The 24,598-nt window shown below is 54.2% G+C and overlaps 1 long non-coding RNA gene across 1 annotated transcript; it reads left to right on the top strand.

The window, feature by feature from the left end:
• The first annotated feature begins 13,135 nt into the window (after positions 1–13,135).
• Positions 13,136–23,212, top strand: LOC118523390 (uncharacterized). Its single transcript, XR_004911075.2, has 3 exons — positions 13,136–13,254; positions 13,749–13,843; positions 23,036–23,212. It is a non-coding gene; the product is annotated as an uncharacterized LOC118523390 (long non-coding RNA).
• The last annotated feature ends 1,386 nt before the right edge of the window (positions 23,213–24,598 follow it).

Genomic DNA, 24,598 nt, shown 5'->3' on the forward strand with positions numbered 1-24,598 from the left:
TCCCCGGTCTGGTGGGTGGACCCAAGACGCTATTCATTCCCTTCTCTATTGATAAAGAGAGAGTTGCTGCCAACCTGTTTTCCAAATGAGAGAATGCTGGAAGATTTATTTTTTGCAGAAGGTGTAAGACAAATAGGAAATATTATTTCAGAGAAGTTGCACAGGATAATTATTTATGAATGTATTACCAACCATATGGTTTCCCACACTGGTTCGAGGGGGTAATGATTTTTATAATTACCTGTGTTTAGAAATACCTTCATGCAAGGAAGTAAATATGCCTCCTACTGAGAGCAGAAACAGTCTTTCCTCTTCCATAATTAGTGAGCTTTTCCTCAGCCGCAGCCTGAAATTACTTTTGGTTTCTCAGGGGCGACATGGGACAGAGAGACACAGGGCTGGGATCCAGCCCAGGGGCTAGGGCCTCGTGGCCTTGGATCTCTCTGTGTCCTCTGGGACTGACGAGGGCCACCGTGGTGGTGAGGGAGTCAGGCACAGACGGGCCTAAGGGCACAGGATCCCCTCCATAGCCTGCAGCCCAAGTCCCTGGGACCCCGTGTCACCAGGGTGCCACATGCAAGGGCAGGCTGTCTGGTCCCTGTCTGTCCCTGGCCACCCAGTCCCAGCTGGCCAGTCCCCACTGGCTTCTGCCGCCTGTCCAGGGCCACCTCCTATGCACAGTGACCTGTCACCGCCCTGTCTGGAGCCTCAGCCTCCTCTGCTGTCCACAGAGAGAGTCTCTCAAAGCCAGTAGGGAAGAGAGGTGGGCAGACAAGGACATGGAAGTGAGCTCGGCGAAAAATGAAAAATGTAGGTTGATTTTAAAGCTCTGATCTTTATTCTTGGGTGATGTCTTCCTACTTTTGGGGGGGTGGTAAACTCCTTTTTAATGGATTGATGGGCATTTGTGAATTTAAGAACAGTCATGTCTTGCTCCCTCCCCCAAGTTCTGTGTTAGTTTTCTGAATTAACAGCGTGTGTGTTTGTATGCGAGTGTGCGGTGGGGTGGGGGGGTGGGCTGCCGTCAGCTGGATTTGGACGTGGACTTGGGACTACACGCCCATCACGGAGCCAGCGGCCGGTCTCAGCCGTGGGGACCCAGCGGTGGGGCCCATGTGTGGCCGGACAGCGTCCCTGAAAGGAGGAAATGCGTTTGTGTCTCTGTGTGGTCTGGCCGGGGGTGAGGGCCGTATGCACATGTGTGCATGCACGTGGCCACGGGAGCAGGGGCACCCTTGACAAGGGCTGTTTCTCTCTTGCCTGGCACCGAATTCTGTCACATCTGGAGAGATCCGAGCAGGGACCCTCAACGTCCCCCGAGCTGGGGGGGCGGCTACAGAGCGGCTGCGCCTTCCCCTGCCTCCTCCAGATAAACCTGTCAGGCTTGAGCTTGGATGCTGTCTGGAATTAAGCCATGCCCCCTTGCAGTTTCTCCAGAATTTCCAGAAACGTCTTCCTGTTCTTAGCTGGCATTTTTATTTTCCAGGAGCGACTTGTCACAACACAGGAGTGTGTGCATTTGTCTCCGATTGTCTTCCAGCCACGATGCCCAGTTACGCACAAGCACACGCGTTTTCTCTGGTTCTGGCCCATGAGCTTGGGAGGTTGGCCCGCTTTCCCCAAGGCGTCTGCCCCCACGGGCCCCGCCGCACCCGCTGGGCTGGGACGGGGGCAGGCAGCCCGGCGCAGGGTGTGCGCTGAAGAAACAGGTGCCGGCCCACCTCGCGCCCGGATGGACAGAGCGGGCTTAGCGAGACCAGGGGTTCCGAGGTGGGATTCCAAGCCCGCTGTTGCCGAGGAGCCTGACGGCAGGATTACACGGTAGCACCCACACTGGGAGCATCTAGGGAGTGCTCGCTGCGAGCAAGCACGGCGTAGAGGCTGCTGAGCAGCTCCGGGGGCGTCATCCTGGTGGCCGGCAGGTGGCTTCAAGCACCGGGAGCCTGGCTGTGGTGGTGGCACACGTGCGTGTCATGTTTCTAAGTATATAAGGACCCTCGGCTCAGTTGACCCACTGCCTCTCAATATCACACTCTGCCGCAGAGCCCACCGCCTGCTCGGTTCTCAGGGTCACAGAGCAGGATGTCCACTCTGAGCCCAAGCGCTTGCTGCTGCTGATTCTGATCCAGGCTTCTGTCCACCTGTCCAATCACTGCTGAGAAAGCCTTTGTTCCAAAGCCTTTCTGAGACCCCAGCAATGTGCCTCTGCAGACCCACAATGTCCCAGGCTCAGCTCCTCTCCGCCAGGGGCTCGCTGTGCCTGCAGGAATCGGACAAACACACCAGCAACTCCACCTAATGAGGTAAGAACACAGATGGCTTAGAGTTAGGTTTAGGGTTAGGCTTAATTAAGGGAGCAGATGGGGAAATTCAAGTTAAAATTCAGTAAAATTTTAATTGAAAGATTCTGTGTTTCCACCCTAAGATCTTGTAAAGATGAGCTCAGATTTCACGCCCCTGCCCCCTCCCCCAACACACACACGGGGTCCTGAATCTAACGTGCTCTGCGTGGTGTGGGAGTCCTCCAGCCCGGTGTCTGTGGTCCGGCCCCAGCCCCCGAGCCCTCCCAGCCTGGAGTCCACCCTGTTGCAGCCGCAGCCGACAGGTACACACGTCTCCGCAAGAGGGTGGAAGGTGGGAGTGGGACGAGGAGGGGAACTGGGAGCAGCTGGTGTGGCGGAGGCAGGGACACGGCCCCACCAGCCCTCCCCGCTTTGGCTCCTGGGTGGTCCCAGACCTTCTCGCACGTACTCAGACTGTGTTCCTCCTGGGCGCGCTGCAGGGTCTCTCTCTGCCATCCACTTTGGGGAGCTGCCCCCGGCCACTGCTGAGGAGTGGGGAGGTCCCTGAGGTCCTCGGCTTTGGGACAGCCCAGTGGCTCTGGGTGATCCCCAACTGATGGGTGGGGCAGGGAGCCGCGAGGGGCTGCCACGCTGGGGGAGTGCTCCTGCAGGCCAGCATACTAGAGAGAGTGAGGGAAATTGCCCCCCCGCCTTTGGGTTTACTTGCTGCCTTGTGGCCTTGTCTGCAGGGGTTACGGACGTGAGTCCCCGAGGAGACTGCTTGCTGTGTCTGTCCTGTGTGCCCCTCCAGCCTGCCCTTCACGAGACTCCTCTGCTCCTGCTGCAGGCCGACTCCAGCGGACCAGGCTTCAGGGACTCTGCTTGCTGGGGTCTGGGCAAAACAAGGCAAGAAGAGCACATCGCCGTCGGTTGATCAGTCTGTCCATCCAACTGTCTGTCTGTCCATCCATCCACTCACCCAAATTTTCTTCAGTGGGTTTATACCCTAAAAAAATTGGTAGGATGACCAACCATTAAATCTCTTCACATCTTCAAACACAAAGTAGGTGTTTTTTAAGATCAAGGACAACTATGTGAAATATTAATTGCCTTTTTTTTAAAAGATTTATTTATTTATTTTAGAGAGAGAGAGAGAGAGGGAGTGGGGGGAGGGGCAGAGGGAGAGAGAAGCTCATGCAGACTCCCTGCTGAGTGCAGATCCCGACGTGGGGCTTGATCTCATGCCCCGAGATCACAATCTGAGCTGAAACCGAGAGTTGGACACTTTAACCAATTGCGCCACCCAGGTGCCTCTGAAATATTAATTGCCGTTTATTGGATGTCTGTTGTGGGTCTCCATTACACTGAAATGTTACATTATTTTTCTCATGTGTTAATGTGGGTGTGATCAAGATCTGTAGAGGGGTCACCTTTCTCCTCTGCTCCATCTCTCTTAGAGAAGACTCTCAATCAGAGCACATCTTTAAAAAATGCACACAGTTGTTTCTGTGGGTCAGGATCCTGGGCTCAGCTCAGGTGGGTCCTCTGCTCGGGGCGACGATCAAGGTGTGGGCCTGGGTTGGGGTCTCATCTGAAGGCTCCACTGGGGAAGGATCTGCTTCCCCGTTCACTTGCTTGTTGGCAGCATGGTGGACTGTTGGCTCCAGACCATCCCCAGTTCCTTGAGTCCCAGATGTGGCACTTGATTCACAGAAGCATGCAAACTAATAAGGCAGGAGAGAGAGTCCTAGCAAGGGGGGCATTTCAGGCTTTTGAAACGTAATCGCAGAAGTGACATCCGTCCATTTGTTGTATTGTCATGGTTAGAAGCAAGTCACAAGACCTGCCCACACTCAGGGGGAGAAGATCACAGGAGGACGCGGCTCCCAGGAGGTGGAGGTCACCTGGGTCATCTTAGACACTGCTGACCACATGATTCATGTGTGAGACTTCTTTCAATATATTAATTATTCATTATTCGTATTCATTATGTTTGCGGAAGATACTTTTCCTTTGCCTTTTTATCTAATTTACTTTTGAAGTAACTATGTTTTTTTTGTTGTTGTTATTATGTAGCCAGGTTTTCAGTGTTTTCTTTGATGGTTTTCTTTTTTGGGCTTTGGGAATAGAAAGGCTTTTCTCTCACCCAGGTCAATCACCTCGACTGATACCCACCTACGTGCTACACGCTTCCTGGGCAGTTTCATGTTTAGTGTTAAACTCTGCACCTGTCTGGATTTATTTTGTTGTCTCTGGATCTACCTCAGATTTTCCCCAAAGAAGTGAGCCAATTTTCTCCAGCATTAGGTCTGACTCATCTGTCCTTTCCCCACCGATGTCAGTTTCATAAAGAGTGAAATTTTATGTCTGTTGCAGGTGGTCCCAATGGTCAATATTAAACACTGAAGCTAGACCTGTCCCCCGAAGGACGGGCAGGGAGTGGGTGCCCCTCTAGCAGAGCAGGGCCAGACTCGCCATGGTGGGAGGATCTGAGAGGGCCACCTCTGGGCATCTGGAGCTGCCTATGTGGTCTGGGAGCCCTCTCCAGCCAGGAAGAAGGACATCAGAGGGCATCTCAGAGGGCTCCCGAGGCACCTGAAAGGTGATGAACAGGACACTATCAGAGGAGAAGCTGGTGCTAAGTTGGGGGCAGCCTGCATGAGCAGCATTTGTGGGGTGCACGATGCCTTTCTGGTGCTCCCAGGACCACTGACCACATGGTCTACAGACCCCATGTGGACCCTGCGTGTATGAGAGCAGTCTTAGGGTCCTAGATGAGAGCTGCCTTGGTGGCAAACATCTGCAACAGAAGGAAGCTGTAGGTTCTGTGGGAATTTGAGGGTATGAGGGACAGGGAGGGACCTGCCAGCATAGAAACACCAACAAAGAAGCCTTGAACACTTACCTATTCCAGACACCTACGGTGTCAGTTTCCTTGGCTGCCCTAATGAATGACCACAAACTGGGAGCCTTCCAATAATAGAAATTTACTCTCTCCCAGTTCTGGAGGCCGGAAGCCCTACATCGAGGGGCAGGCAGGGCTGTGCTCCCTCTGGAGGCTCTGGGAGAAGATCCTTCCTGCCTCTTCCAGCTTCTGGGGTCCCTGGCATTCCTTGGCTGTGGCAGCTCTGGTCTCCGTTTCTGTCTTCATGTGGCTTCTCCTCTTCTGTCTCTTATAAAGTCATCTGTTACACCTAGGTAATCCAGTGTGCTTTCATCTTGAGATCCTTAATTCCATCTGCAAAGTGTTTTTGCAAATAAGGTTCTTAGGTTCCAGGGGTAAGGGCTCGATCACATCATTTTGGGGACCACAACTCAACCTACTAATCAACTTGTGAGGGTGTCATTCAGAGATTTTCCTCTCCTTCTTCTCTCCCCTACCCAGAAGGTTAGAACTGAAGGTCACACATTCAGGGAGGGAGGGAGGAGGAGGGGAAGGAGGAGGAAGAAGAGGAGGGAGAGGAGGGGCGTGGGGAGAAGCTCCAGCACAGGCTTCTTGGCGGCCCTGTGGCTTCAGCACCGCTGACATAATTATCTGTGACTTAATGAGACACTTTAATATTTAATACCTGCTACTATTCTTTGTCCTTCATGACAATTCTCTTCATCCCTCCTACTCTGAGATTCTGTTTCTTGGCCAATCTCACTAGTTCGTTTTTTTCAGATAAAATTTAGAATTACTTTGTCAAGTTTGTCCCTAAATTTGACTGGAATTTTTACTGGAATGGCACCAAACATACCCATCAATGCCGGGGGGCTGCTAGATAGCTCCTTACCACCGAGCCCTCCTCCACAGGAACAAAGACCGAGTCTCCATTTGTTCAAGTGTTGTTCATGTACCTCAGTCACGTGTGCAAGTATTAATAGGTTCTACATAATTTGTTAGATTCATTCCTAAATGTGTGCTGTTTTCAGTAATAGGATGTGTGTTTCAGCTTTTCTAATATTGCTAATATATGGGAATGCTCATGATTTTTATGTTTTTGGTTTCTTAGCTGGCATATTTATTCATTTTGAGGATTTTTCAATTTACTATTTGGGTTTTTTAGCTGGATAGCGATCTCGCCTGGTTATTACAGACCTGGATTTATTTCCAGCTGTCTTGCATTGTAATTGGGAAGTTGAGTGCTCTTTAAGGAATTCTGTTAACATTTGTGTAGCGTGCTTCCAGTATCTGGTTTCAGGGCTTCTCTGCAGACCTATGACCCAGAGATGCTCCACTCCCCACTTCGCGCCGTCATTGTGCTTGGAGTAGGATTGTGTTTGCGTCCAGAAGAGTCTTCTGGGGAAGGACCCTGGGCAGTGTACTTGGGGGAACCTCGCCTATCCAAAGGTGTCCTTCTGGTGCATGAGAATCCCTTCCTTTCCCGGTCACCAGCAGAGGCTTTACGTGCCAATGATGCAACCACCCTGTTCTCACCTCCGTGGCATCTTTCTTGGCCCGAGAGGGCTTCTGTTTGTCACTTGTGTCTTCTGCCTTGGACTGTCCCTCATCACCTGTCCCAAGCCTCGGAGACGGGGTGTCGGCGGGCCAATGCTATCTGTCATTCTGAACCATGCTGCTCTTTCAGGGGAGGGTTGGCTGTGGTCCCCAACATGCACCCGAGCAGAAATCCCACCGCACATGTGACATCACTTTCCCGTGGGTGCAGGCTTCCCCATCTTGAACGTGGCCACTGGACTTGGTGAGCTAAACATCTATTCTTACTATGCCATTTACTTGAAAGTCAGCAAGGGAAGGGTTGTTGTTTTTTTTTTTTTAAGATAGATTTTATCTTTTAGAGCATTTGTAGGTTTTCAGAAAAATTGCACAGAAAGTACAGAGTTTTTGTATGCCCCACCCCGACAGCTGCCATCACGGACACCACACGCTAGTGTGGCACATTTGTTGCAACTGATGAACCAAGACTGATACATTATTATTAACCGAAGTCTGTAGTCTACTTTAAGGTCCTCTTTGTGCCCAAAGTTCTGTGGGTTTTGACAATTGCCCTTATATGTCTACCTCCCTAGAAATGCTCTGGGTGCCTCCTACTCATCCTTCTCTGCCCTGCCCTGAACCCTGGCAACCACTGGTCTTTCCACGGTCTCTGTAGTCTGGCCTGGTTTGCCTTCTAGGATGGGAGAATGCATCTTATGTGTCGAATGGGGGTGGGGGTGCCAAAAGAGAAAAGTGGGGATGTCAGGAGACATGTCAGAGGGCGTGGCCCTGGGAAGCCTGGAGAGGTGGGTGAGCGGGGCGAAGAGTAGCCTGTGACCAAGGAGGGAACCATTTGTCCCAGCGAGGGGCTCCGGGAAGGCAGGTAGGGCCTTCTGCATGGCAGGTGGGGGACTAGAAGTGTCTTAGTGGGGAGGGAAGAAGGCAGGAGCAGGTGAGGAACGTGCAGACACCTGGCTGGGTCTGGCAAGGAGCACGTAAGGTTGGAAGTCATGCTTTGTAAGTGACCAAATCCCCCAAAACACAAGGCCAATGTGGCAGAAGGACAGGGCAAGAGGGTCAGGGCTGCCAGGGGCGATGGGAAGATGAGGTCCGTCAGGGGCTTCCAGCAAGCAAGATGCCGAGAGCGGGGCCACCTGCGAGGTCTTCAAAGTTGTGTCTCCTTTCACTAATGCTGACCACATCTGGACAACATGGAAGAGTCGGGGGCACTTCTACCTTATGGAAAGTAAAATTTGTCTGCATTTCTCTAAGTCTGGGGAACCGAGCTGTGGGGGTTTTAAAGAACCAGAACTAAGGTGAATGATGACTCCTCTCCAGGGTCATTCTCCCCTGAAATATGCACCCCGAACACACGTCTCTGCAAAACATCTCTTTCCAAAGAATTCTTTCAATTCTTATTTTTTTGGGTAACATTTTGTGTTTTCATAAAAGCCATATTCCATCAGTGTTATTCTGTAGCGCTCACTCAGAGCCAGATCTATTTTTTAAAAAGCATTTGGCACTCTGAAGTGTTACATGTGGCTCAGTGAAAACAGCAATATGCAGAGATTCAAAAGATGTCACTCCATGTTAGGTACAAAACGTGATCAGCCTTACTTATGGTCCAACACAAACGCAGAATTCAGATGTGGCATTGTGGGAAGCAAGGGGACATCTTTGTTGGGAGGAGAGACCTTCCATGTACATCCCCCGTCGGGGGAGAATTCCCGGTGTCTTCCCAGCTCACCAACAGAAAGAGAGGGAAAGAAAACCTCTCCTAGGCACGTCCTATAGGAAGAATAGCTGCTCAGGGCAAGCCAGTTGGGGTTCTGTAGGATTCCCTAAATGCAACCTTGCATCTTCAGTGATGGTATCTCCCCAAAGATGTGAGCCTTGGTGGCCTGGCTTCCCTCTGGCTTCCTCGACTAAGCCCTCACACTGTGGTCTTATCAGACGCTCACAACAGTCCTGCAGAGAGCCATGTCACTGTCACCACCTGCAGACGAGTGAGCCCAAGCTCCTAGAGGTTACGTGGAGAGGGCAAGAGCTGAACTGAGGCTTTTCTTCCGGAGTCCATGTGTGTCCAGCCACACTCGGCTGCAGCCACAACAATAAAGAAAACTCTGGTCCCCGGCTGGGTGACACCTGGCCCAGGTATGCACTAGGCCAATGTAACCCTTGGGGTTTCGGGTCAAGATAGCTCACAATTCTGTCCGTGATCCGGGGAGCCAGCTTATGATGTTCCTGTTGGAAGGCTGTGTGTAAATAAGAGGCTGTCCTCCCAGGAAAAGTCTTCTGGTATTTTGGCCATAGTAAAAAACTAACCATCAGGGCTGTATTTAAACGGAACCTAGTTGATTAAGAACTTCCCGCCAGTACACATGCTTCTGAGAGCCAACCAATCAGTGCCTGCCCTGCCCTGCGGAAAGCCAGCCAATCAGTGATTACCTTGTCCTTCCGAAAGCCAGCCAATCAGTGACAGCGCTGCCTTTCTGAAAGCAGCCAATCAGTGTCAGACCCATCCTTCTTGGGTCCAGCCAGTCCGCGACAGACCCAGCCTTCTAAAAACCAGCCAATCAGTAATAGCCCAGCTCTCCTGCTCGCCCGCCAATCAGTGATAGCCCAGCTCTGCCGGTCCTAACCCACGAAAACAACCTCGCTTACGTAGCTGAGGCCCGCAGCTAAAGGTCATCCTGTCCCCAGCCATTGTTATCCAGGCTCTTGGCTTCAGGGAGACTGCCTGTTCTCCCTTGCTTCATTCAGGTGTTTGTTCTGACCCTGAAGGGCCTCTCCCATCGGGTCTGCGCCATGCTGAGGCCCCACTACACGAGGCCTCCCCGTAGGTATCAGGTCAGGCTTTGCCATGGGGCCCAGCCCCAGATGGGGCTGGTACTCGGGTGAAGGTGGTACTCAGGTCGGCTGGTACTCGGGTGAGGCTGGTACTCGGGTGGGACTGGTAGTCAGGTGGGCTGGCACTCAGGTGGGACTGGTACTCAGGTGGGGCTGGCACTCAGGTGGGGTTGGTACTCAGGTCGGCTCGTACTCGGGTGAGGCTGGTACTCGGGTGGGACTGGTAGTCAGGTGGGCTGGCACTCAGGTGGGGCTGCTACTCAGGTGGGGCTGGCACTCAGGTGGGGTTGGTACTCGGGTGGGGTTGGTACTCGGGTGGGGTTGCTAGTCAGGTAGGGCTAGTACTCAGGTGGGTCTGGTACTCAGGTGGGGTTGGTACTCGGGTGGGGCTGGTACTCAGGTGAGGCTGGTACTCAGGTGGGGCTGGTACTCAGGTGGGGCTGGCACTCAGGTGGGGTTGGTACTCGGGTGGGGTTGGTACTCGGGTGGGGTTGCTAGTCAGGTAGGGCTAGTACTCAGGTGGGGCTGGCACTCAGGTGGGTCTGGTACTCTGGTGGGGCTGGTACTCGGGTGGGGCTGGTACTCAGGTGAGGCTGGTACTCAGGTGGGGCTGGTACTCATGTGGGCTGGTACTTGGGTGAGGCTGGTACTTGGGTAGGGCTGGTACTCGGGTAGGGCTGGTACTCGGGTGGCGCCAGTACTCAGGTGGGGCTGGTACTCGGGTGTGGCTGGTACTCAGGTGGGGCTGGTACTCAGGTGGGTTTGGCACCCAGGTAGGGCTGGCACTCAGGTGGGGCTGGCACTCACGTGGGCTGGTACTCAGGTGAGGCTGGTACTTGGTTAGGGCTGGTACTCGGGTGGGGCTGGTACTCAGGTGGGGCTGGTAGTTATGTGGGCTAGCTCTTAGGCAGAACTGGTAGTCAGGTGGGCTGGTACTCAGGTGGGCTAGCTCTCAGGTGAAACTCCAAGGCCCATGGCCAGAGCAAAGGGTGTGCCTGAGGCTGAGGGCAGAGGGAGGCTAGCTCAGACCACCGTGGACATTTAAGTGCTGCCTGGCCCTGCCCTTTCTCCTGATGGCCGGGCAGCAGGGACAGCTCCTGCGTCCCAGCACCCATGGCTTCCAGAGAGGGTGGTCGCAGCATCTGCTTGAGCACCTGCTTTATAAGGAAATCCACCAGGTCAGATACTTTAATTTTATCAAATAAGGCCAAAGGATAAAGTACAGATGATAAAGAACACTCTAGAAAAGCCCAAACAAAGCAAATCCCTCCACCCTTTATGCATAAATATTCTCGGTGCTCACAGTTTGTAAAGCGTCTGCGCACCCCCTCGGTCCCCACGCAGCTGTGGGCCGCTGCGTGTAGCTCCAAGCGGTCCAGCGGCCCCAGACGACTCAGCCCCATCAGCAGCCAGGAGGACGACTCGAGGGAAGTCAAAGGTCTGTGGCCTCCATAGCAGGCGTTGCTGGTCTGGAAGCCACAGTGACCGACTGGAGTCTCGCTGGGATTGAAGCCGGGAAGCGTCTGGCCCTCTGGCATCCCAGCAGGGTTCCTGTGAACCTGCCCCACCTGTAAGGCCTTGGTGGCCCCCGGACTGGCCTCTCCACATCTGTCACATTCCACACTCCCTGAGCCACTGACCTGCAGCCTCACCCTCTCTCCTCAGCCTCCTGCTCCCAGCGTCTCCTTCCTGGCAGGTTCGTCAGCCATCCCAGGGTATACCCCACCTGCACCCCAAATTCAAGGTGAGGGGCCAGCAGGCAGAGTGTGCAGAGCCCTTTGGAGCCAGCAGCTGGCCACAGGGATGCCCAGTGCTGTGGCTGAGGCAGCATGGCCTGCCGGGACCTGTGGGGTGGCGGAGTGCACACCTGGGTTCCGTGTGACGGAGTCAGGCAAAGCCCGCAGCACATGGAAGCCATCATCCAGGGCTTCCCAGGGCCTGGCTCCGGGTAGAGCCCGCCTGGCCGGCCCGGCACAGGGCCCCCCGTGTCCGCGTGTCGTGTCAGTCAGCTTATTGATGGGGGAGCCATCAAAATGAAAATCTAGAGGGGACCCTACGTGATTTAACCAAATGGTAGTTATAAATGCATTTCAGGCGATGTTCAATTCCGTGTGCGTTTGTGGAACACCTGTGATGTGTGAGGCCCCACTCGGGGCTCTGAGAACAGTCTGGACTGCAAGGTTTGAAGAAACGTAGGCGTTCGGGCGTGACGAATGCCTTGCTCACTTTTGCGTTGCCAAAACTTCTATGCCTGTCACACAGCAACCCTGAACTATGTGGGGGCTGGCCGCGGCGGCTCTGAGTGCGGGACCCAGTGGCTGTAGCCCGTGGCAGCGGCGGGAACACGGGGTGGTGGTGGGGGGGCAGACTCCCGCTCAGCCCTGACTCCGTGGGAATGCGGAAGAATGCAGCCCGAGCCCGGACCTCATGGAAGGGACACAGGTGACCGATCTTCTGTCCCGTCTGCATCTCATGTTGGCTGGAGCTGCTCATGGTGTTCAGAGCAACGGCCACAGCCCCTCATCAGCCCTACGGGCCACATCTGGGACTTCCCAGTTTTGGGTTTTAATGGAAGGACCCTGAGTCTCTAGGTGTCGAAGGACTTGGGGCTTACCAGAATGGTGACTGCTTGATGTTCCATCTTGGCTTTATTTTTCAGCCCTGATTTAGCTGCTATGAATTTGGCGGCAATCTACACAGTTAAAATGGGAACAAGGAGAGGTTGGGACGGGAGCCCCTGGTTCCACCCGACACTCACAGAGCAGAATCCAACAGCAAAGCATCAGGGAAAAAGCCTGGGTTTTCCTGATTCTGGTGATCTTGACCCAGCTTCCTTCCCTTGGGCATGAAGTGGGGGGGACCCACTTTCCTCCTCTGTCGCATGAGGTTGTTGGCCTCGGAGACATGCAAGTTCTGTCCCAGTTGTAAAATTCTTCCATGAATCTTTGGTCAAACAAGACCCTGGTGTAGCAGGAGTCGGCCGAGAGCCAGGCCCTGGATGAAGACGCAGGAGTGGATCCAGAGCCTGCTGCAAGGAAGGCATGGGGCCAGGTGGGCCACCATCTCTCCGGACGTGCGGGTGCAGGGGCAGAGAGGGGGGCTGGGCCGTGGTGCTTACCCCCCAGGTCTGCAGGCCGTGACTGCCTGCTTCTCTTTTCCTCTCTCCTTCGAGGGTTCCAGTCTTTGATGTGCTGGCAGTTTGTTTTTGACCGGCGAGCTGAATGTGACGAGTAGCCAGAGACAGCCACACAGAGATGAAGGGAGACTGACAGGCGCTGGGTACCAGCCAGCACACTGGCCTTTTCAGCTTCATCTTAATTTGCCAAAAAGCGCGCCCCTTCTCACCCCAAGCATCTCACTAGATGCTGAAAACCTGATGCCCTAATGTAATGGATTGCAATTATTCTAAATTAGGCAGACAAGCACATTTCAGAGAGTTTTTCCCCATCTGTCTAACTTAAAGGCTCTGCTGTTTGTAATGAGTCATTTCTTTAGCACAGAATTCTGGACCAAGAGGGATTTTCATACTTCAGTCTTTGCTCTTCTGTTGTCTGGCTGCTGAGACCTTTTCTGTCTCCTCCCAGGGCCAGGACATCAGCTCTGAGTTTGGACCCTGGCTGGGACCGCGCTGGTCTCGTGGTGGGGCTGCCAGGGAGATGAGAGAGGAAGTGGAAGAGGGTGGATTTTATGCAAGTGCCAGAGGTGCGGCTGCTACTGCTATCAGCTATCACGGGGCGCAGGGACCCCCACAAGTGACACAGCACTTGGGGGCCATGCCCTCAGCCCCGAAGGACGACTCGTGAGATCCCCACTCCCCTCTGTTGCTTTATCTCCTGGGAGTCCGGGGCTGTGTCACTTGCTCGGGGGCACTGCTGGATCACGGTTGGGTGACACGACCTCAGGGGTCCCTGGACCCCATTTTCCCGGCTGGCTCTCGGGCTCATGTTGGCTCAGCTCACGCACGTGGAGCGATGCCACACACAGGGCCTGGCCCCATCCGTGTTTGCCTACATGACTGCTGACCTGTCTCAGAGGCCCACTGGTGTTTCACTTGGAGCCACTTCTCCCTTGTTTTAAAAATTGAGGTGAAATTCACACAACCTAAAATGTGTGTATTTCAGGAGGCATTTAGCACATTCACGAAATGCGCAACCACCAACTCTATGGGGTTCCCAAACATCTTCATCTCCCCAAAGGAAGATCCACACCCGTGAAGCGGACTGGAAGACTTTCAACTTCCCTCTCAAGGCTTCCTGCGCACGAATGAGGAAATTTCCCCCAACGGTCAGAGGTAAGGGTGGGGCCGGAACCAGCCAGAGCCTGGGATGACTCAGCAAGTGCAAGCGGGCACCGCGGGTCCTGAGTGGGCATGGGTTCCCCTCTTCTACTCTGTGGCTGGTTGTGTGACTTTGGGCAAATTCTTCAACTTCTTCAAAAAGGAGCTCCTAGTAATCCTACTTCGCATGGTTGGGGTGGGCCCAAGTGGGGTGCACTTGGCAGGCTCTCAGTCCACTGTGGCACCTCCTTCTCCCCCACAGTGGAGCTACCTCTTGTTGGGGGGGTGGAGAAGGCAGTGAAAGGAGGGGATTCCTTGCTGGACTTATTTCCCTTTCGTTTGGAGACGCTATTCTAGCTGAGCTGAGGACCAGGGACAGCAGGGACATTGCTCTCCTGGACAAGGGCTGCTCTGCAGGGGTGGGGGAGAGGAGGCTGTGCTCAGTAGGGAGAGGTCTGCAGGTCTCGGTGACGTCCCACTCAGGAGGAGGGAGCAGCGCTCGGCCGTCTCTACCCCAGGGGACTGGCTCTGCCCACCCTCCCGTCCCCACGCCCATCGGCATCCCTCATCTTGCCCACAGGCAGCCTAGCTGCATCTTCCTACGGAGAACACTTCCAGACCACCAGGCCCGATGTCCTGACCCATGCAGAGTAGTCCAGCCGAAATCTCTCCCGCCTTGTTGCTGCTTGAGCACTCCCGTAGACGGGCAGCTCGCTCGCTTCAGTAGCACCCGTGTTGTAGAGTAATGGAATGAAGGAGTCCATGCAAATCCTGATCAACAGCTTGTCAGTTGGGAGTGGAATTGGCTTCAGGACAGCGAGGCGAAGATCCGAGATGACAGTGAATGGAGAGGCTTGACGTGGAGGTTCTAAAGCCTTGCGTGGGTTGGAGCCACCAGGCTCGGACGTGCAGGGCTCGGTCTCCACTCAAGGGGTGGCGGTCTCCGGAGTCCCCGGCCCTGCACCAGGCGGTGGGTGCTTCTCCCTCCCGGCACCCGTATGCAGAGTTGCCCGCAGGACGCTCTACCGGGCCTTGTCAGCAGCCGAGGAATGTCTCCCAGGGATGCGGGTGATCAGGTTAACCCGTGACAGAAGCCCCGGTCTTTGCCTGTTCTCTGCCACCGCAGAAGCATCTCTAGTGTGACCTGCACTTGTCACTTTCCCCAGAGAGGCCAGGAAATCTGGGGGGCTGGCTTCTACCAGGGGACACCCGGATTTGGGCCACCGTCCCTGGCTCTGTGTCCGATTCACATCCCAGGTGAGTTCAAAGTGACGACAGGGTTCGCCCTTACTGGCATCTACTGACGTCACCCTGATTTTCGGCAGCACCTTGGGGTGCATGTCCTGGGGGAGAGCTTCGGAAGGAGGACGGCAGAGCCCGGACTCTGGTGGTCTTTCCTCCTCTGTTTGGGAGGGATGTCCTCCAGGAAACGAGCTCCTGGGGGCAGGAGTGTGTTCTGTTCTGTGCACGGCTGCAGGCCTGTGTTGGGCAGGGCGTCGGGGAGGGGATGAATGCCTCCCCGGTGGGGGTCTCTGAAGCCACCCCCATCCCATCCCAGGCAGGATGTGGCAGCTGGATGCAGCCCAGAGTGGAGGCCAGCCCCGAGGACTCAGGGGCAGGGGCGCGCCCGTGGGAGGCTGGTGGGGTCTGCGTGCGGAAATGGCCAGGCTTGGTGTAGAAGCTACTGTTGTCAGGAGCTGTGGGAGAGGCACTAGCCGTGGGCAGGGACAGGTGTCCACCATCCAGAGGGTGGCAGGGGCAGGGCCAGGGTGCCGAGCAGGGTCTTGTGGCACCCACAAGGAAGCTAGGGCCGAGGCCACAGCCAGGGGGCAGGTGATCAGCCAGCTGTGGGCTCAGGGTACCGGGCCCCTGTGTCAGTGAGGGTTCTCCAGAGAAACAGGACTACATATCCAAGATTTACTATATATAGTATATATACATATAATACGTATTAAACATGTCTATGAAATTATTTATTATTATTATTTTGTTAGTTAACATACAGTGTAATATGGTTTTTGGAGTAGAATTCAGTGATTCATCACTTACGTATAACGCCCCCCAATGTTCGTCACAACAGGTGCCCCCCTTAATACCTATCACCCATCTAGCCCATCCCCCATCCCCTGTCTATCTCCCTCCACCAATCCTCAGTTTGTTCTCTATTAAGTTTCTTATGGTTTGTCTCCTTCTCTCCTTTTTTTCTTTTCCCCCTTCCCATATGTTCATCTGTTTTGTTTCCTAAATTCCACATGTGAGTGAGATCATGTTGTATTTTTCTATCTCTGACTGACTTATTTCGCTTAGCATGATACCCTCTAGTTCCATCCACGTCATTGCAAATGGCAAGATTTCATCCTTTCTGATGGCTACGTGATATTCCATTGTATCTATATACCACCTCTTTGTCCATTCATCTGTCACTGGACATCTCAGCTCCTTCCATAGTTTGGCTATTGTGGACATCGCTGCTATGAACATTGGGGTGCAGGTGCCCCTTCGAATCAGCATTTTGTATCCTTTGGGGTAAATACCCAGTAGTGCAATTGCTGGGTCATAGGGTAGCTCTATTTTCAGCTTTTTGAGGAACCTCCATACTGTTTTCCAGAGTGGCTGCACCAGCTTGCATTCCCACCAATAGTGTAGGAGGGTTCCCCTTTCTCCACATCCTCGCCAACATCTGTGGTTTCCTGGCTTGTTAAATTTAGCCATTCTGACTGGTGTGAGGTGGTATCGCATTGTGGTTTTGATTTGTATTTCCCTGATGATAAGTGACGTTGAGCATCTTTTCATGTGTCTGTTGGCCATCTGGATGTCTTCTTAGAAAAAATGTCTATTCATGTCTTCTGCCCATTTCTTAACCGGATTATTTGTTTTTTGGGTGTTGAGTTGGGAAGTTCTTTATAGATTCTGGATACTAACCCTTTCTCTGATGTTGTTTGCAAATATCTTCTCCCATATTGTTGATTATTTCCTTCTCTGCAGAAGCTATTTAGCTTGATGAAGTCCCAATAGTTCATTTTTGCTTTTGTTTCCCTGCCTCTGGCAACATGTCTAATAAGATATATGAAGGGTTTTGTTTTTTTTTTTTAATAAGGAATGGTCTCACATGAATATGGAGGCCAACAAGGCCCCTACGGAGGCCAGCAAGTCCCCAGATCTGCAGCAGCAAGCTGGAGACCCAGGAGGGCTGATGGTGTGAGTTCCAGTCCCAAGGCTGGAACTTAGGAAGTCCTGATGTTTCAGTTCGAGTTCAAAGGCAGGAAAAAGCCTGATGTTCCAGTTTCAAAGGTGGTCAGGCAGGAGGAATTCTCTCTTCCTTAGACTTTTTGTTCTTTTCAGCCCTTCAGCTGATTGGATGAGGCCTACCCACATTAGGAAGAGCAATCTGTTTTTCTCAGTCTATCAGTTTAAATGTTAATCTCATCTAAAACCCTCCAGAAAATCTCAGAATAATGTTTGACCAAATATCTAAGCACTCTGTTGAGCTGACACAAGGATTCACTCTTCCATCTTTGTCAGTGCTCCGTACCCCAACTGGTTCCCTGGCTGCACCCCAGCCTAGCTGGGGGCGGGGGGGGGGGGCAGGTGGCAGACTTCTGGCGTGTCGTGCTGGAATGGCCTCGTGTCCACAGACCGTGTCCCAGGGAGGCCCGTGGTCTGTCCAAGGCCACATGGCCAATGACCGGGCGAGCCCGCCCAGCCTGTGAGGCTTCTGATTTCACCTCCCACCCTGGTCTGCTCAGTTTCACATCTCGGATTTCCTCAACTAAAAAAATAATTCCCCTAAGATGCAAGAGCCTCAAAATGTGGGGATTTTGTGTATCTCAAAAGCTTAGATTTTTTACTAGGCACCACTCTGTGTGTCCTCAGAGAGCTAAGCAAATCCGATTCACCCAGAAAATCTGATACCAGGCTGAGCTTCGGCTGGGCTGGGTTCCGTTTGCTCCCCAGCATCGCATGCCTCCATCCCCTGGTACCCTCCGCAAGGTGCTAGCGTGCAGCGCGCGGAGGGCTTACCCTCAGAAACAAGGGGTGCCCTGTGGTAAATGCTGGTGCGTGGCCTCGCACAAACGGGTCTGCTCTCCGCCCGTGCCCCGGGTGCCAGCTCCCGGGACGCAGACTGAACGATACGTCGTAGGTACACACAGACACGGCAGCTCGTCCTCGGAAGGTGGCTGTCTAAGCTGTATTTTAAATATTTACCGCCTTATCGTGTCCATAACGGAATGAACTTAACAGGTGATACGTTAGATATGCCCTGAGAAATAGACCTTCTCCTAACTTCTTACAACACAGATTTTTATCGTCAGAAACACCGCCGTGTGTGCAGACTCCAGTCCTGACGACCACAGCACCGCTGCAGCCGGGGAGACGGGCAGGGGCCTCCGGTCAGCCGGGGAGCCGCCGGGAGCGCGAGCACTCGGCCCTCGGGGCCAGCGAAATGACCGCACTGAGGGCGGCGCTTACCAACCCTGCAAGGACCATGGGATTTTCTGCCTTGACAAGTTGATTTTCCCGTTTTGTTTTGTTTTCCTGGAAACCTCCCGTTTTGCTCCTGCCTGTGGAATCAGCAAGAGGGCACAGCGCGTGCTGACGTGGAAGGTAGCTGCACAGAAGGGACAGAGGCTTCCAGGGAGGCCCCGGGCCGGGTGGGGGCTGGGCCTGTGTAGCAACCAGCTCTCTGCAAAGAAGCAGCCAACCGTGTGCCTATTTCTGTGGTGTAAATGCTCCCAGCGTCGCTGCTTTCAAGCTGACATTTCAGTACCGCCCGAACCTTGACCCTAGACCCCGTCGGCGGGAGTAGGGCATGGGAGAGCACTGACCACCCCCGCCTCCCCCTGCATCCCTCCCCACTCCCCTCTGCAACAGCTCAATGGCTTCCAGCCCTGCTGATTTGAGATTCAGGATGACCTCGCTCTCCCATCCCTGCCCTCTGTGTCTTGGAAGTCATTTTGGTAGAGGGTGGTGGGGTCGGGATGTGTGTCTTCAGTCACAGGAAGGTAGGGGAGCCCTCAGAGCAGGAAACCCATCGGGATAGCCCCATCGTCCCCAAGCTTGGGGACAACCCACAGCTCCTCCTCTGTGGGAATCCCAGACCGCCCAGCCACACTGAGCTCTATAGGGTCCTTCGGAGCCCCCCAGGGCAGGGCCCCCAGTTCTCGATGAGAACAAACCAGCTGCGCCTGTGTGTTGCTGTCTCTTCTCCTTTCCTCTCCTATTTCTTGGGGTGTCTGCTCAGGGGTGTTTATAATTTGGTCTGGGTAGTGAATTCTACTTCTCTGTCCAGGGGGCAGTGGTGGGGGGAGCGCTGCAGTGGGGCTGGTGTCTCCAGGCCAGGAGAGGAGGGGAGAAGACAGGGAGGGGAGGGAGGGAGGACGGTGAGCAAGAGGCTTGAGAAGGGCAAGGGGCTCCGTGGTTTACCTGAGAGCCACCCCGATGCCGAACTGAAGGTAGAAACAGGAGTCGGTGGAGAGCTCACTCCCATCTGGGGCCTCCGCCCAAGGGGAGGGGTGTAGGGAAGAGGTGCAGGACCTCACCCAGCTACCCTGCCCGGGACCTGGAGGCCGCACGCTGCAGAACGTGCCCATTTCTCTGGCTCTGTGAGGCCTCAGAGAGCTGGCCATAGTGAGCGCAGTTTGTAAGGTCCGAGAATGTGGCCAGGTCAGCACATGGATCTCAGGAAGCCGCTGTAGGTGAGAAGCTGCTGGAAGAGTGTCCGGGATGGGGCCAGCGCTGGGCACTGCCGTCACTAAGGATCCTCACAACAGCCTGGAACCAGGCACTTTATGTCTGTCTCGTAGACAACAGCACTGAGGGTCAGAGACGTTGTGTGCCTTGTCCAAGGGCACCCAGCTGGCTGGAGGGCAGGGCCCACCTTGTTCCCAGGGCCCAGCCCAGGCTGTTAGCAGGGGCTCACGTGCCAGATGCGCTGGCCCCATAGGGAGTCCCCCTGTGACGGGAAGGGAGGACAGAGCCCGCAGACAACCCCAGAGAGTGGCTTTGATCAGGGCAGGCCTGTCCTGTGGGGCTGAATGTGTATGCACCAGTCAGATGGCAGGTCAGCCCAGGCCAGCCGGGCCAGCAGCTGCTGCAGAATGACTGTTTTAAGTCATGATGACCCTCGAACCAGGATCCAGAGCACAGAGCGCTTTGTGTTCAGATTTATTTAGGTAAAATTTTGTTCAAAAAACTGTGATCTCTTGACCCAAGAGTGGCTTAGACACGGTCCAGGTTTATATTAGTGACTTCTTCGTGGCCATTCATCCTAAACACCTGGTCCTTCTTCACTGGCTTGCCTCTGGGCCCCTTGCGGTCCTGCCCCAGCCCGACCTTCCCTGTTTCTGGATCCCTGAGCTTTGCTCAGTCGCAGCTGGATGCAGGCCTGGATCAGAGCTTCCCAGATAACATGGTGCAGGGGCCGCTTGGGGCTCCAAGGTCTCAGCACCCATGAGCGGCCAATAAAAGGGTGCGGGCCACTGTGTACAGCCCTGTTCTTGGGCTCGTCCTGGCTCTTCGTTCAGCTGTCCCAGTGCCTGTGAGGGTCCACAGCCTGACCCACACTGTAGAGCAGTTCGTCTTCGGGGTTCTGCAGGGAGCTGAGTGGTGAAACCCCAGAAAAGAAGGTCCACCTGGGACTTGGAATGTGCGCTTGCAGGTGTGAGTAAGGATTTCTCGATGCCATCACCTGGATTACCCAGAAGGCACTGAGTCCAATGACCAGTGTCCTCAGGCGAGAAGGGGAGGGACACAGAGAGGAGAGGGGAGGTGAAGACAGAGATCCACACCACATCGATCTAAGCCACCCTGTTTGGTCGTTCGTTAGGACAGCCCGAGGACATGAATCCAGGCTCCAACACCAGCTCTGCCCCCGCTGGACTCTGTGGCCCCGGGCATCAGTTTCTGCCCCTGCACAGTGAGGGAGGACACACGGGGCGTGCGGGGGCGCGCTCCTTGTGCAGAGCCCGTGCGTCCAGGTGGAGCTGTGCAGGGGTCTGAAGGAGGAGGGCTGTGGGGGTGGGGGGACACCCACACAGAGAGGGAGAAGACCGTTTGGGAGGACCGCAGCAAAGGAGTCCAGGGAAGTCTTGGCCCAGTTCCCACACCAGTTACTTTTCTGCCCACCTTTCGATCCTACTTGCCCTGAGAACTGAGGTTCAAGGTCGAGGAGGGGGAGGGCAGGCCTCTGCCGGGAGGGAGGTGAGCAGGTGCATGCTGAGCCCGCAGGGAAGACAGGAGGGGGAGACTGGCTGTCTTTGGGCCACACCTGCTTTCCGTCCTGCTCGGCCCCGACACCATGGCGAGGACGGGTCGGGGCCAGGCTGTGATGTTGGGGCAACCTGGCCCCTGGTTCCGGGGTCCCTGCCCGCCCAGGACTGAGGTCAGCCCAGCAGGCCCTCCCATGGTTCTCTCCGGTTGCTGGCTTCATTTCTGTCCCTCGACCCACAGAGATACTCTTCGGCGTGTCTGATGGAAACTGGTAGAAAACGTCCCAGGGAGAGGGGGTTCTACCCGCGCCCCCTGCGCGTTCTCAGACGCCAACACCCGCCCCGCGCTCTGCCTTTATAATTTCCACTTGTCACAGAGTGACATGATAACACTGGAGAATCTGGTCATTTTCTCCAAACTCCCAAGGAGCGCCTTTATTAGCAGGTGCCAAATTGCCAACCCAGCTGCTGAATAGTAACAATTAACTCTATTAACATCACAACAGCTGTAATTTCTGAGGAAATGAAAACCATTAATAACTACTACCAAAAGCTAAAAAACAAAGCCAAACAGAAAACACAGCATCCCCCGAGGCTGAAACTACCAATACGGGAGACGGATGGTCCAGGGTTCTGACCAGCCTCCAGAACCCTGGGGGCCACGGGGGACTCACCCCGCCTGCCAGGCGGTGCTCTCACCACCACGGGCACGGCTGGGTCAGGGCGACATCGTCCCAGGTCACACCGCCCAGGACGCTCGCGGCGCTGGAGGGAATGGGACAGAATACAGGGAAGGCCCTGGGGGCACAAGGCCTCAGCACGGAGATGAGGCTGAGCAGAGTACGAGTGGCTCTGCCTGCTGCCACATCTGTCACGCTTCCTGTCTACGCCATGTGCACACACGAGTGTGCACACACACACACACCTGCACAGACACACGCACGTGCACATAAACAACCCTCACGTACGTGCACGCACCGTGCACACAGCGCACCCACACCTGTGTGCATGCACACACACACACACGGGCACCCGTGTCCTCACATGCGTGTGTGCGCACACCGTGCACACAGTGCGCTCATGCCCGTGCGCACACACGCACACACGGGCACCCGTGTCCTCACATGCGTGTGTGCGCACACCGTGCACACAGTGCGCTCATGCCCGTGCACACACACGCACACACGGGCACCCACGTCCTCACATGCGTGTGTGCGCACACCGTGCACACAGTGCGCTCATGCCCGTGCACACACACGCACACACGGGCACCCACGTCCTCACATGCGTGTGTGCGCACACCGTGCACACAGTGCGCTCATGCCCGTGCACACTCACACACACGGGCACCCACGTCCTCACATGCGTGTGTGTGCACACCGTGCACACAGTGCGCTCATGCCCGTGCACGTACACACACACACACGGGCACCCACGTCCTCACATGCGTGTGTGCGCACACCATGCACACAGCGCGCTCATGCCCGTGCACACACACGCACACACGGGCACCCACGTCCTCACATGCGTGTGTGTGCACACCATGCACACAGTGCACTCATGCCTGTGCATACACACATGCACACACACAATGCACACTCCAGTGCACATATACAATGTATTCAAGCACACCTGAGCATCCAGGCCTCAGATGAACACCTCCCCACATTTCTTGCCCTGTGTCCTGGAAATGAGAGGCGGTCCTGTCAGAGCTGTGTGGTTTGAGAGCCGCTGACCGTGGGGACGGGACACTCTGAGGCCAAGGGTGACCGGTGGCCAAAGTGCTAAGGTAAGATGAGACAGATTGCTTAGCTGGTCCAACCTTCCTCCTCAGAGAGTGTGAGTGGAAGTGATGTTTGCAAAACAAAGTGTCGTTTCCAAGGAGTGATTTAATTTTCAAAAAATGAAACAAAAGTTCAGCTTCACTGAAATAGTTTTAAAATTTCAATATTTAAAACACTAATTCAAAGGGATATGTGCACCCCTATGTTTATTGCAGCATTATTTACAATAGCCAAGATACGGAAGTGGCCCAAGTGTCCATGGATAGAGGAGTGGATACGGAAGACGTGGTGTGTACACACAATGGACTATTACGCAGCCATCAAAAAGAATGAGATCCTGGGCGCCTGGGTGGCTCAGTTGGTTAAGCGACTGCCTTCGGCTCAGGTCATGATCCTGGAGTCCCTGGATCGAGTCCCACATCGGGCTCCCTGCTCAGCGGGGAGTCTGCTTCTCCCTCTGACCCTCCCCCATCTCATGTGCTCTCTCTCTCTCATTCTCTCTCCCTGAAATAAATAAATAAAAATCTTTGGAAAAAAAAAAAAAGAATGAGATCTTGCCATTTGCAAAGACATGGATGGATCCAGAGGGGATTATGCTAAGTGAAATAAGTCAGACAGAGAAAGACAGATACCATATGATTTCACTCACTTATGGAATTTAAGAAACAAAACAGAAGAAGAGACAAACACAAGAACAGACACTTAATCACGGAGAACACACTGGCAGTTGCCAGAGGGGAGGTTGGGGGACGGGTGACATAGACAAAGGGAGGAAGAGGACACTTGTCGTGGTGAGCTCAGTGATGCATACAATTGTGAAATCACTATACTGTACATCTGAAAACTAATCTGAATGAATTACTCCATTTTTAAATTCCATTTAAAAAAAATAAAGACAAAGATCAAGGCATATGTATTGCTCAAAGGCACTTTTAATCCAAAATTCAAAATTATTATTAAAAATTAATGGCAATAAAATAAGATAAATAAAATAAAATTGATGGCAAATACAACCTACAATAAATATTGAATTTTTTTTTCTTTTTTTTCCCTTGTTTTATTGAAGTATAAAAAATATACCATATTGTGTACATGGCCAGAAATGCACACGTGTGTGCCCACACGTGTCTTTGCCGGCCTTGAGCTGGACAGCTGTGGTGCAGAATGAGGAGCGGGCAAGAGACAGATCGCAGGAGGGAGTGCAGGGGAGGAGGCGAAGGTCGGGGCCTGTGTGCAGAGCTGGGTCAGAGTTGGAGGACCCAGAGCGCGGGGTCCGAGCAGCTGGGGGTGCGGATGGCTGGGAGTGACTCCGCCTCTCTGTTTAGAACTCTTAAAGGAAGGGACACATAATGTAACGACCCGGTCCCTTTCCACAGGACTCGGCGCAGAGCTGCCTCGGTGTTCCAGAGAGCAGGTGCCCTGGCATGCCACCGCCCCTCGCCGCGGCCCTGCAAACCCCCGCTGCCCCCCGCACCCCAGCCCCAGATGAAGCCTGCCCGTCCTTCTTCCGGTTTATTTCCTTGGATTTATTTCTGGATGCAGAGTTCCAGGGCGAAAGGGCTTCTGCTCTGATCTTCAGGTGGTCCCGGTCACCCTCCCTGCATCCTGCTCCTTTGGGAGAGGCAGACGTGCTCCAGGAGTAAGCCTCACCCTCGGAGCCTCGCTCGGAATCTCCCCAGGCACGTTATTCAGAATAGCAATATCGAGTCGTGGCTAAATAAGTGCATCACTTCTAAATTAGCAGTTTTCAGGGGGAAAAAAAAAATCTTACCGCGTGC

Source organism: Halichoerus grypus, chromosome 4 (assembly GCF_964656455.1).
Source record: "Halichoerus grypus chromosome 4, mHalGry1.hap1.1, whole genome shotgun sequence".
NCBI lineage: Eukaryota > Metazoa > Chordata > Mammalia > Carnivora > Phocidae > Halichoerus > Halichoerus grypus.